Source organism: Passer domesticus (genome assembly GCF_036417665.1).
Source record: "Passer domesticus isolate bPasDom1 chromosome 8 unlocalized genomic scaffold, bPasDom1.hap1 SUPER_8_unloc_1, whole genome shotgun sequence".
NCBI lineage: Eukaryota > Metazoa > Chordata > Aves > Passeriformes > Passeridae > Passer > Passer domesticus.
In genome coordinates, this window is record NW_026989900.1 from 1143268 (window position 1) to 1156073 (window position 12806).

A 12806-nucleotide genomic window follows, 5' to 3' on the forward strand; every position below is an offset into this window, starting at 1 on the left:
GATTGACAATGGAAAGCAAGAGAGTCATTCAAGAGGGATGAGTTTAACTGTCCATTTTATTACGCTTCTATTTATTTCACTCTAATAAGCCAAGCCAAACTTTTCTTGGAGGCAGAATGTGTGTGGGAGGCACTATAATATTATCCCATAGCTCTGGGCTGAATGGCACCCAGACTTGGGCTGCACAAGCTGGGGAAAAAATGTTCCTGCCCTTGAACTTCCTTCCTATCAACAACTGAAAACAAAATTATAAATCAATAAACTAAAATTACAATGAAATAAATTATAATAAAAATGAAATATTTTTTCTTACGATACTCCAATGATTCAAGCCAAAACAACAATAACTATTACTATAATATTAAGAATAATTATAAACAAATTATATACTAAGAAATACCTTCTGAAAGCTTTATCGTAGTAACTAATATACTTTAGACTAAAAATATCTAAAAAAACTAACATACAGTCTAACACGCCTTAGTAAAACAATTCATATTACAAACATACTAAACACAAAACCAAGCACCACTAGAATTTCTCCTACATTTTAACCAAACAATTAAACTTTAATAACACCCTTAAGTACTCTAAAACAATTCCAATTATTTTTTTAAATTTAATTGTAGGTGAGTGCTTTTATTTGGATATTGGTTTTTGGATTGTTTGGGTTAGATGATTTAAAAAATGGGATTTTTATAGCAAATTAATCAGCTGAGAAGGCGGCACTCTGCAAACAGAACTGACTGAAAATGAATGGGACAGAAATCAGTAACTCTGAAAGTTTTATTTCCTGTCAAATACATCCCACCCAGCCAGCCCCACACAATCCCCATCCCACCACTCCCAATTGGGATCCCACTGCTCCCAATCCCTTTCCAACACCATCTCCCCCTGGTGGTTGTGGAATTGAGTGAGTTTAGCCTGGGATTGAGTTTTTTTGAGGAGGGAACAAGCAATTTGAGGAGGGATTGAGCCTATAGGGGTTAAAATTCAGTTGTTTTCAGTGGGATTTGAGTGGTTTTGAGATGACAGATCCCTCTTGGCTTTTGGAGGGCAAAGAGAGGAAGAAGAGAAAAAAATTAAAGCCAAACCAAAAGGAAAAGCAGGCAGGTGTGTTCCCAAAAGGGATCACAGGGAATGTGGGTCACCAGGGCTGTGCCCAGCGTGGGTCCTGCAGTGGGGGATGGAGCTGGAGCAGCGCACGAAGCTCTTCCCGCACTCGGGGCACTCGCAGGGCTTCCCTCACCGGTGCCTCCGTTGGTGCTGGGTCAAGTGAGAGCTGCTGGAGAAGCTCTTCCCACACTAGGGATGCTCGTAGGGCCTCTCCCCAGTGTGGATGCGCCGGTGCCTGACAAGGTGGGAGTTGTGCCTGATTCCCTTCCCGCAGTCGGGGCAGTAGAAGGGCCTCTCCTCTGTGTGACTCTGATAGTGCCGGAAAAGATGGAAGCGGATCCGAAATCCCTTCCCACACTTGGAACACTCATAGGGCCTCTCCCCAGTGTGGATCTTTTGGTGGACAAGGAGGTTGGCGCAATGTCCGAATCTCTTCCCACACTCCCCACACTCATAGGGCCGTTCCCCAGTGTGGGTCCTCCGGTGGCTGATCAGGTGGGAGCTCTGCCTGAAGCTTTTCCCACATTCCTCACACTCGTGGGGCCTCTCCCCAGTGTGGATGCGCCGGTGCCTGACAAGGTGGGAGTTGTGCCTGATTCCCTTCCCGCAGTCGGGGCAGTAGAAGGGCCTCTCCTCTGTGTGACTCTGATAGTGCCGGAAAAGATGGAAGCGGATCCGAAATCCCTTCCCACACTTGGAACACTCATAGGGCCTCTCCCCAGTGTGGATCTTTTGGTGGACAAGGAGGTTGGCGCAATGTCCGAATCTCTTCCCACACTCCCCACACTCATAGGGCCGTTCCCCAGTGTGGGTCCTCCGGTGGCTGATCAGGTGGGAGCTCTGCCTGAAGCTTTTCCCACATTCCTCACACTCGTGGGGCCTCTCCCCAGTGTGGATGAGCCGGTGCCTGATGAGGGTGGAGTTGCGCCTGAAGCCCTGCCCGCAGTCGGGGCAGCGGAAGGGCCTCTCCTCTGTGTGCGTGCGCTGGTGCAGGAGGAGATCAGAGCTGGTCTGAAACCTCTTCCTGCACTGATCACACTTGTAGGGCCTCTCCTCAGTGTGGCTCCTCCGGTGCACGATCAGGTGGGAGCTCCACCTGAAGCTCTTCCCACACTCCTCGCACTTGTGGGGCTTCTCCCCATCAGGAACCTCCTCATGGACCACCAGCTCCGAGCTCTGGCTCCATCTCCGGCCGCCTTCCCGGCCCAGGCTGGCTCTTTCCCCCTCAGATCCCCGCCATCTGCGTTTGCAGCCCCTCCTCGTGCAGCATCTCCGGGGCTTTTCCTCCCCGTTGGGTTCCTGCGCCATGGAGCCGCTCAAAACGGCCTCTGCCACGAGGTTCTGCCGCGGGGATTTGTCCTCCCTGCTCTCCATCCTCAGCTCCTGCTCTGGGGGAGGAAGGACAAGGACAGGATGGCATTTGCCTCCGGGCCACAGGCAAGGGCAAGGAGATGCCCCCAGGCTGTCCTGCAGCCGGGGCAGTGCTGGGCTGGGAGATGGAGCAGCACAGAGGGGGAAAGGGGCACTGACTTCCTCGTCCCCTGCCTCAGTGTCCAGGGACATATTCCTCTCTCTCACTGCCTCACAAGAAGTGGCAATGGGAAATCCTGGTTTGGGGAAAACAAGGGATGAACACATTGACTTTGAAAGTCTTTCCACCCAAGTCCCTCTCTACAAGTTACCGGGCATCTGGGCTCCAGAAAAACCTCCCAAACACCAAGATTCAGCCTTGAAAAAGCCGCCAGGAATTCCCCGGCCCTGCTCCCTCCTCTCTGCTCTTTGGGAGTTCCCCCTGTCCCAGCTGCTGGGGTCACGCTTGCATTGCGGGTCCCCCTTCTCCTCGGTGCCCACCCTCCCCAGCCTGCTGGCAGTCCCAGCAATCCCAAAAGCTGCTCCCTCTTCGCTCTGCCCATTCAGGGGTGCCGGGGCTTTTTGGGCTCCCTTTTGGGCTCCCATCTCCCCTCATTCTCTGCTCTGGGCTGCAGGGGCTCCAAGGAGTCCCCCCTGCCCCTCTCCAGCCTCTGCAGGCTCCCGCCAATGCCGGCGCTCCCCCCTCTCTGGGCTCCTGGGGGACACAGGGCTCTGCTCCTCCAGGCTGCCTCTGCCGCCTGCTGCCACCCCCCGATGTCCCCCCAAGGGGCTTTTTCTGCCCTGCCTTGGAGTTCTTCATTCTCCATACATCCCCCCAAAAAATCCCAACCCAGGCACTCCCCAGAATATTTGGGCTGAGCTCCACCTCCCTGGGCACCTCCAGACTTCCTATGTGCCTGACCCTGGGACGACCTGGAACACCTTGGACCCCCATTCCAGCCTTTCCCTGCCCCCAGCCCCACCCTTCTGCAAAACCAGACACGCCCTGAACTCCCCCTTCCTGAACATCCTGGGTGTCCCTATGCCATGTCCCACCTTTTTTGGGAAACCCTGGACTCCCCTTTCCTGGGCTCCAGGCCCCCTGGAACTCCCTTCTGCCTCTCCATGTCCCTGTCCCCCATTTCCGTGACCCTGAGCCCCTCCTGCACCCCCATTCCTGAGAACCGAGACCCCCTTTTACCTCATTGCCCAGAACTGAGACACCCCTGCACCCCCTTATCTGGCACCAACTCAACTTCCCCTGGCCCCCGCCTCTCCCAGCACCCAGCCCCACCCTTTTGCCTGACCTGGGATCCCTGGGCCCCCATTCCTGCATTTTCCAGCCCCCAGACCCTCCTTTTTTCACTCCCAGGACATCCCGGTACCCCCTTTCCTGGGCACACGATTCCCTGCACACCCCATCCAACTCTCCCAGTCCCTGCACCCCCTTTCCTTGACTCTGAGCCCCTGAACCTCCTTCCCAGCTCGGCCAGCCCTTCAAGTCCCCCTTTCCTTGGCCTCTTGACCCCCCTGGATCCCCAGTCTCTCACGTTCAGCCCCCCAGCTCCCCCGATCTCGCTGTCCCCCCAGTTCTGCACTCCCTGCAGTACCTGGCAGTGGCGCTGTCGCAGCCCGGCCCTGTTGCCGCGTCCTCTCAGTGCCCGTTCGGGCCCTGCCCGACCAGCCCGACACGGTCGACTGCGGGGGACACTCCCCTGTGCCCGGGCTACAGGAGAGCGGCCGGGGCTGCCAGCCATAAACCACAGGAGCAGCTGGCAGACGCTGCTGCAGGAAGAAAGGGCCCACTCTGGGCAGGGTAAAGCCAAGGTTTATTTCAGGGCTCAGGGCAGCTCTGACCCAACCTGCTGCACACAGCACACACTCAGCCCCTGCACCAGCTTGGAAAGGGGGGCGCAAACAAGGCAAAGATACATCCAACAACCAATGGGGGAAACGGGGGGTGTGCAAACCGGGCAGATGGACATGAAGGATCACAAATGAGGAAGCACCTTAAGGGAGGGCCCTGACCTCTGCCCAATCACTCCACGCCCCTGTGGGAAGATTCTGGAAAGAGGGGAAGGGAGGCCGAGGGATTGACAGGGGCCCAGGGAGGAGACTGGGGAATGGCTCTGCAGCCACAGGGAGGATTGACATGGGGGAGGAGGGAAGTCACTTGGGGCAAAGCATTTTCAGGAAAGAAGCGGGGCTACATCAGGGAACCATTGCAAACTGAGAACAAGGAGAATAAAACACAATACAACACGGCCTGGGGTCCCCCAGTCCTTGATTGTGGGGGACGTGGACGGGACCCCTGCGAGCGCTGGGGCAGCGACCGGGGCCGGATGGAGCCGCAGAGAGCGGGGATGGTGGGTGGAGCTGAGCTGGGATATTGGCATAGCCAGGGCTGGGATATTGGGATAGCCAGGACTGGGATATTGGGATAGCCAGAGCTGGGATATTGGGATAGCCAGGGTTGGGATGTTGGGATAGCCAGGGTTGGGATATTGGGATAGGCAGGGCTGGGATATTGGGATAGCCAGGGCTGGGATATTGGGATAGGCAGGGTTGGGATATTGGGATGGGCAGGGCTGGGATATTGGGATAGCCAGAGCTGGGATATTGGGATAGCCAGGGCTGGGATATTGGGATAGGCAGGGCTGGGATATTGGGATAGCCAGGGTTGGGATATTGGGATAGGCAGGGCTGGGATATTGGGATAGGCAGGGCTGGGATATTGGGATAGCCAGAGCTGGGATATTGGGATGGCCAGGGCTGGGATATTGGGATAGCCAGGGTTGGGATATTGGGATAGCCAGGGTTGGGATATTGGGATAGGCAGGGTTGGGATATTGGGATAGGCAGGGCTGGGATATTGGGATAGCCAGGGTTGGGATATTGGGATAGCCAGCCCCGGCTCAAGGACAGGAATGGGCCCGTGGCCGACAGTGCCCTGGAGACGGGGCCGGTACAACCAGAGCAGGGGGGACTGGGGGGAGCCGGGGGCTGGGCTGGGATCTGTGGGAATGGAGGACTCTGAGGGGCTGGGATGGGATCTCTACGGCTACGAGGGGTGGGATTTCATCTCCTTCCAGCTGAGACCCGGGAGCTTTGCAGTGTCCGACGGTGCCACCTGGATCACCTGGAGGTGCTGGGAATGCAAAGGGATCATGGTGGAGCAGATGAAGCATTATCTGGGACACAGCTGTGTGGAAGAGCTCCCAAAATCCATCAGACATGGTCGGGAGGCTCTGGAGCACAAAGGTGGGTGTGGGAAGAGGAGGGGAGTTCCTGTGGGAATGTGGGATTCAGGAATGAGGGCCTTGGGAATGCAGAAATTGCCATGGAATTTCCATGGCCGGATCTCTCTCATCCCAGCTAGGTGAGAATTCCATGGATGGATCTCCCCCTAACCCATTGCCCTGGGAATTCCATGGGGAAATGATTTGAATGGATGACCAATGCAATGCCAGCAGTGCAATTGGGAAATACAAAGCTGTGTTTCGTGTCAGGTTCCTAGAGGCAACGTGTGTATTTGTGATTGTGATATGTGTGGAAACTGACCATGGGACAGTTATGAAGACAAATTCTAATAAATAACTGAGGAGGTAAAGCATGGAAGAAGGCCTTTGAACCTATCCTTTGTTCGCAATTACCCTTTGTAAGTCTTCAGTTGATTTAGGATCATTTGAATTAAAGCTTTAAGGATGTTTCTCTTTGACTGGAACTTTCTGCTTGTAGCTAAGCCTTAAAGAGTTTTGCAATAATAACCTTTTGAAGTATAATTTTAGAATATTGCTCGTAGTAAGGATCTTTGAAACCATAGCTTTAGAATATATAAAAAGGAAACGTGCTTATCTCGATACATTAAAAAAAACAGTGAAAAGCAGCTTAAGAAAGGAAGATGAACATCTACTCAAGGATTGATGGTTTTGACCAAGAGAAGCTGGACATCACTGTAATGAGATTTGGAATTAAAAGGTGGACCCATCTGGAATCTGGACCTCACCAGCTGGGAGACTTCTTTCTTCTTTCGGAAGCCGGACCCCACCATCTGGGGATACTCCTTTCTGGGATACATCCTGAGAAAAACTAAATCATAATAGTGTATAGAATTGTGACGTAAAAATTGGGAACGGAAACTGCTGAGAAAGCTTATGAGTACCCCTATCAATGCCTGTAAGCCTCAACTATCGGTGTGCAGCTGGAGGGAAAACTTCCCCCCCTGTACCCAGCCTGTATTGCTCATACTTTACCATATGAATTAATAAATTGATTGCTGCTTGAATATTGGCCTAGTCAAGCTTCTCATTTGTAACACAATGAGCCCTAATCCCTGCTGGGATTGCATGGGACATGGATGCCAATGCTGTGCCCAGGTCGGCTCTGCTGTGCCCGTGGCAGCGCCAGGGGAGTGCCCTGTGCCTGCCCTGAGCCCAGCAGGAGCCTTTCCTTGGCTGTTGTGTGCCCTGCCCGGGGCAGGAGGGCACTGCCGGAGCGGCTTTGGTGGCCCCGGGCACCCGGCTGGGCTGCAGCCGCTGCAGGGGCTCCTGGGGAATGTTGCAGAGCAAAGCTGAAAGCAAACAACAGTTTCTGGAGGGGATTCTGCCCCTGGGCCTGTGCTGGGAGCCCAAGGGTAACAGCCCCAAGTGCTGGAGCTCAGTGTCCCTCGGCCAGGCCGTGTTCCCTGGCTCTGCCCTGTCCCCTGTCCCTCACCTGTCCCTGTCCCTGCCTCCTGTCCTTGTCCCTCAGCTCTCCTCTGTCCCTGTCCCCTCTCCCCTGGCTCTGTGAGGTCCGAAGTGGCAGCAGGACCTGGGGCAGCCCTGGGGGAGAACAACCGTGAGCCCCCCAGCTGGGCCAGTTGCCCCAGTTCCCCCAGGGGTGCCCAGGTCACTCCCAGCATGGGCCCTGTGGCTCCCAGTCACTCCCAGTATGATCCCACTATGATCCCAGCATGGTCCCAGGTGTTACCATTCACCCCTAGGATGGTTCCAGCCTCTCCCAGTATGTTTCCAGTCACCTCCTCTTGCAGGTAAACCAGGACTCCTGAACAACTGACCGGTGTGACCAAGCAGAAGCTGTTTATTGTTTACATTACACACACTTTTCTGGATTCTACAAACTGCTAAGATCACACTTCTTGCTTCCTGCCTTTGTCTCGTTCCCTCGTTCTCTGCCTCCATTTCTCAGTCTCTGTGATTGGTCACCATGCAGGTGTTTCACAGTCCCCTGTTATCCAGTTCCTGCCATCCTGGTGTGCCGTTTCTCAGCTTCTTTGTGCTTATTTTAGCACAGTTTATATCTCAGTCACCTTGACGAACTCCACAGAGCCCTGAGACAATTCTGATAAGAACAGTTGCAGAGGGTATGGCTGGTGCACACTGAGGCCTGAGTTGTTCAAATACATTGCTACAATTCCCCCTTCTCGCACCAGCCAGACCCTCTTTACTGTGTTCCCTACTAAGGGGGTCACCAACTTAATTATGCATGGAATAACACAAAGCAATAAAGTAATGACTACTAATACTAACAAAATTCCCTTTACAATATCTTTCAACCATCCAGTTATTGCCAACCCCTTAAAACATTCATCCAACCCTCAGTCATTCACAGTCAATCTCTTCATGTTGTCCTGTAGTTGTTTGAGTTTCCTGTGAATGGATGCAGAATGCTCAGAGAGGTTCATATAACACATTCCTTCCAACTCCTCACACCCGTGCCCATGTGCTAACAACAACAAATCTACAGCAGCTCTATTTTGCAGTGTGCCATGGCTAATACTATCTCCACCAGTGAGCATTTGATTTAGAACAGCTGAAGCTGTGTTCAGTTGTTTAGCTGCCCAGCATCCCAACTTATTCAGTGTAGTCAAAGCCTGAGCAGCCACAACACCTGGAGCAAGGAATGATGCTGAGATTTGTGCTGGAGCACCCCAAAGCTCTACAGATCCTAAGCCTGTGATTGCTCTTTTAGTTCTTCTGCTGTGTTCTGCTCTCCAGATAGTCTGATTTAGCATTTGTCACATGCTAGGGGCAAACATTCTTAGTTTTCCTAGGTGACAAGTTCCACCAAAGGGATTACTTGGAATTTCAGGCCAGGCTCTGTCCCCACAGATTAAAAAGACACCAAGTGGAAGCTTTCTTACAGTCTCATTTGCACCAGCACTGCCAGGATAAGTCCAATGTGGCAATATTTGGCCTTGTTCTGATATAATGGAGAATTGGGATTAAGGATGACACTATTATTCTTGGAATGTGGGACTAGAACATTGCTCAAATTGGTTATTTTTGCTTCCAGAAAGTAGTTAAAAAACAAGCAGTAATTTCCAGGAGCTGATCCTAACAGGTCTGGTTCTTGGGGTTCTAGTCCGGTTTCATTCAGGGATTGTGTTATCATACCTGCTTGGAAGCCTTCGCCCTTTGGCTTAATTCCCAGCCTTTTGCATCTGTCCAATTTTGTACCACCTCTGCTGATGTTACACCAATGATTCTCCATGCTTGATCTATTTGCTTCCACGTATGGCTTTCCTCTAGCTCCTACCCACCTTGCAAAACCAGTAAAATCACTCACTGGGATACCAATTAGACCTGTGCGGAAGGGATCTCCAGGCATGGCCAAGGATAAACGAGAGGAATCCTCCCCAGCAGCCTTGGCCCAGGTAAGCCACATATTCTGTCAGTGCCATCCTGGTGGGTTAATTTCCTCTGCACTACAGATGTTACCACATACTACAGCCAATAGAAAAAAATCTCCCAAAACCCCACCTCTCTAATTTAAAGCTGTTCTTCATCTTGCTCATTGGTAAAGAACCCTTCCCCTCTGAGATCAGGGACAAAATCTGAACTAACTGTGCCTCTTGCTCTTTGAGCCCTTCCTCTGTTTCTTCTTTCCTGGTTCCTTTCTTTCCAGCTTCTCTTTGTTTGTTCCCTCTGATCAGGTCTAACTCCCCAGGTCCTAGGGATAAATATTTCCTTACCACACTCAATATCCTTGATTTTATTCTCTGTCTTTCTGCTCAAGCTTCTGGAGTTCACTACGATACCACTGAATAGCCTGCCCCAATTGCTCTTGATTTTCAAACAAGCTCAGTGCTTCTTGAGCAGCTTCAGGGGAATTTCCTGTTCTTCCTGTCACTTGGGATAACACCACCCAGGTATTGAATTCTTGGCTGTGCCAACAGCTGCACACCCCACACCTTGCAAAGCTTCCTCCCTCAAACTCACACCACCTGTGTGCTCCACACCCACTCATTCTAATCTCACCCAAGGATAACAAAAGCATTTCCAGCTCTGAGGGCAATGGATGTTTTCAGGTGTTGCTGGTTGTAGGTTCATTAGTGGTATTAGGGATCAGAGTGTCCTTTTCTAGCCAGAGATGAACCCACTTTGCTGGTATCCATCAGGGTTCTTTGTCTGTAATGCCACAAACATAACCCCTTCCTCACATCAGTAAATCTGCAGGTCCTTCCCATAACCCTGTCCTAGGATTTTTAAAATAAACTTCTGGCCGATGCTGTACCAATTCAGAATCTTGCTGCAAACCTGAGTAATGTGTTAATGCTGGTGGTTCACTGTGATTGCCTACTAACCACAGAGGATTCATAGCGTGGACGGCTTTCAGCACTCTGTCCTGTGGGCTCAGCCCATCCTGCCCCATTTTTTGTTTATCAAGCAGTCCTTTCAGGACCTGATGTGTCCTTTTGATGACAGCTGACGTGTGGAGTTCCCTGGAATGCCTGTGCTATGCTTCACTCCCCAAGGAGCTGAGAAATCCTGGGTTTGCCAGGCTGTGTATCCTGCCCCGTTGTGTGTTCTGATTTCCTGAGGCAAGCCCATAACAGCAAAGCAGCCCGGCCAGTGTGGAATGCCAAAGCCAGAGCCTTCACTTGTCACAGGAGTGGCCCAAGCCATGGCAGAAAAGGTGTCTGTGGTCACATGAATGCGTTTAAAGCAACCCAAAGAGGCGCAGATGGTCACATCAGTTTGCCACAGCTGCAGGGGCCCTGAACCACTGGGGTTGGCTCCAGGACCCAATCCAGCAATCATAGCCTGGCCCTGTGGACAGCTTGTGACAATTCCCTCAGCATCCTGCAGCCATATTCCAAATTGTTTGGGTAAAACTTTCACACTTTGATGAAAAGCTCGTCAGCCCTTCTGGCTTGGCCAAATTTATTGATGCTGTGAGAAGCAGAGGCCCAGAGTGTTGCCACCAATTGGCCAGCCTTCTCCTTACCTAAGGCCAGGCCTCCCTCCAATCCAGAGTAATTCCAAATATGGGTAATGAAATAATCCTGTTTGTGAGAATTGAGACACTGGCACAGTTGCAAAAAGAGTTGCCACAACCCCTGGTCCTGGATTTCTCTGGAATTCTTCCAGCTGGACAACACCACTGCATAAAGAGAATCAGAAACAATGTTAAGGGGATCATTTGGCCACTTTTCAAACACTCTGATGAGAGCACGTAGCTCAAGAATCTGTAAGGAATCTCCTGGTGCCTCCAGGATTTCACTGAGTCATTTGCCTTTGTTCTGCCAAGTGAGGCCTGCTCTGGAAGTTTTTCCATTGGCATCAGGCAAGACACCTATTTCTTCATGCACAACAGCCCATCTTTATTCTTCACAGCTCATATTTCTATGGTTTTCTAAAGGCTTTCTGTTTAATTTTAATTGCTTAGTAGCTTACTGCCACTCAGTTCATTGGTTAGTAGTTGCTCATGCAGGTGTCAGTCAAAACCTTTCCTCTCTAAAGATGTTTCCATTCTTGTCTCCTGCATAGAAGATATGGGTAGAAGTCTTTCTTCTCCCAGGTGCAAATTCCTTTCTCACAGGAACTTGTCAGGCTAGCTGTTAGCTGTACTTAGCCAAAGTAGCAGGCCGGAGCCATCATTTTACAAGGATAACAAGGCTCTTCTTTTATATGGCTTTACCTGTATGCAACATTGACATATGATTCTTTCAATCTTAAAGAATCATCTTAAATTTCTGTCATGTGAACTTTGACCTTTGTAATATTTGTGTATGATAGATTTGAGTTCAACTCTGTTTTGAATCATGCCTTCATGGAATCATAGACTCATGGAATCATGAAGGCTGGGAAAGCTCTGTGAGACCATGGAGTCCCAGCAGTGCTTGATGCCCACCTTGTCCCCAGCCCAGAGCCCTGAGTGCCACCTGCAGGCCTTCCTGGGACAGCTGCAGGGATGAGCACTGCAAAGCTCCCTGGGCAGCCCCTGCCAAGGCCTGAGCAGCCTTTCCCTGGGGAAATTCCTCCTGGTGTCCACACTGAGCCTGCCCTGGCCCAGCCTGAGGCCGTTCCCTCTGCTGCTGTGCCTGTTCCTGGGAACACAGCCCAACCCCCCCGGCTGTCCCTCCTGTCAGGGAGTTGTGCAGAGGCAGAAGGGCCCCCTGAGCCTCCTTTTCTCCAGGCTGAGCCCCTTTCCAGCTGCCTCAGCCCCTCCTGGGGCTGCAGCCAGGATGGAATCCTGGTCCTGTACAAAGAGTAGTGTACAGACCTGCCACAGGTGCCTTTGTCAGCACATTTTAAACATTCCTAGCTACAGAAAGGCTCTGCAGCAAGCACACGAGTCCAGTCAGTAGGGACAGTGCCAATGTCCTTTGGCAATGCGTGTGGCCCGGCCCGGCCCCGCGCTCGGTGCCGCGGTTGCCTGGTAACCACGCCCGGGCCCTCAGCGTCTGTGCCGGCGCTGCGGCCTCAGCGCCAGAGCTCGGCCCTGGCTGCTCGTTCGCAGCCTTGGTGCCTTCAGGCGGCTGCACTCGGCCATTGCCACGGGAATTGTTGGCACAGCATTGGTTTCTGTCAGCCAGTGCTGTCAATTGGCGGAGAATTGGTCTCTGTGAGCGACTCCAGAACTCGCAAAGCATTGGTCTTTGCGAGGGACTCCTGAACTCGCAGAACATTGGTTTCTGCTAGGGACTCCTGAACTGACAAAGCATTGGTCTTTGCGAGGGACTCTTGAATTTCTTTTGAAGGTAAAGATTGCCTCAAGTTCTACTGTCTGTTTTTGTCCCATCTGTGCTCTGAAAGAGAATGCCAGAGGGAAATAGAGGATGGGATAATGCCAGTCTTCAGTTTGGTGGCATGTGTAATAAGTAGTAATACGTTTGTTCATTAATTAAATCAATAGCTAAATAACTATACAATATAAAACAATAGTTAAATAGCCAAAAATCTTCTTGTGCAGATACATATGGTTGCTGGTTTGCTATAGTGCTTTGGGAATTCCATTGTAAAGGTATGCCCTGTGAAAGGAAAGTAATGAGAAGCAGCTGTAACAACAATCCTTAAACTTGCTAGAATTGCTTAGCTTGCAGAAAAGTGTATAGT

General features: G+C 51.5%; 1 pseudogene; it reads right to left on the reverse strand.

The window, feature by feature from the left end:
* Positions 1-1245: 1245 nt before the first annotated feature.
* LOC135291583 (zinc finger protein 883-like) overlaps positions 1246-12806 on the reverse strand; it is a 32595-nt pseudogene continuing 21034 nt past the window's right edge.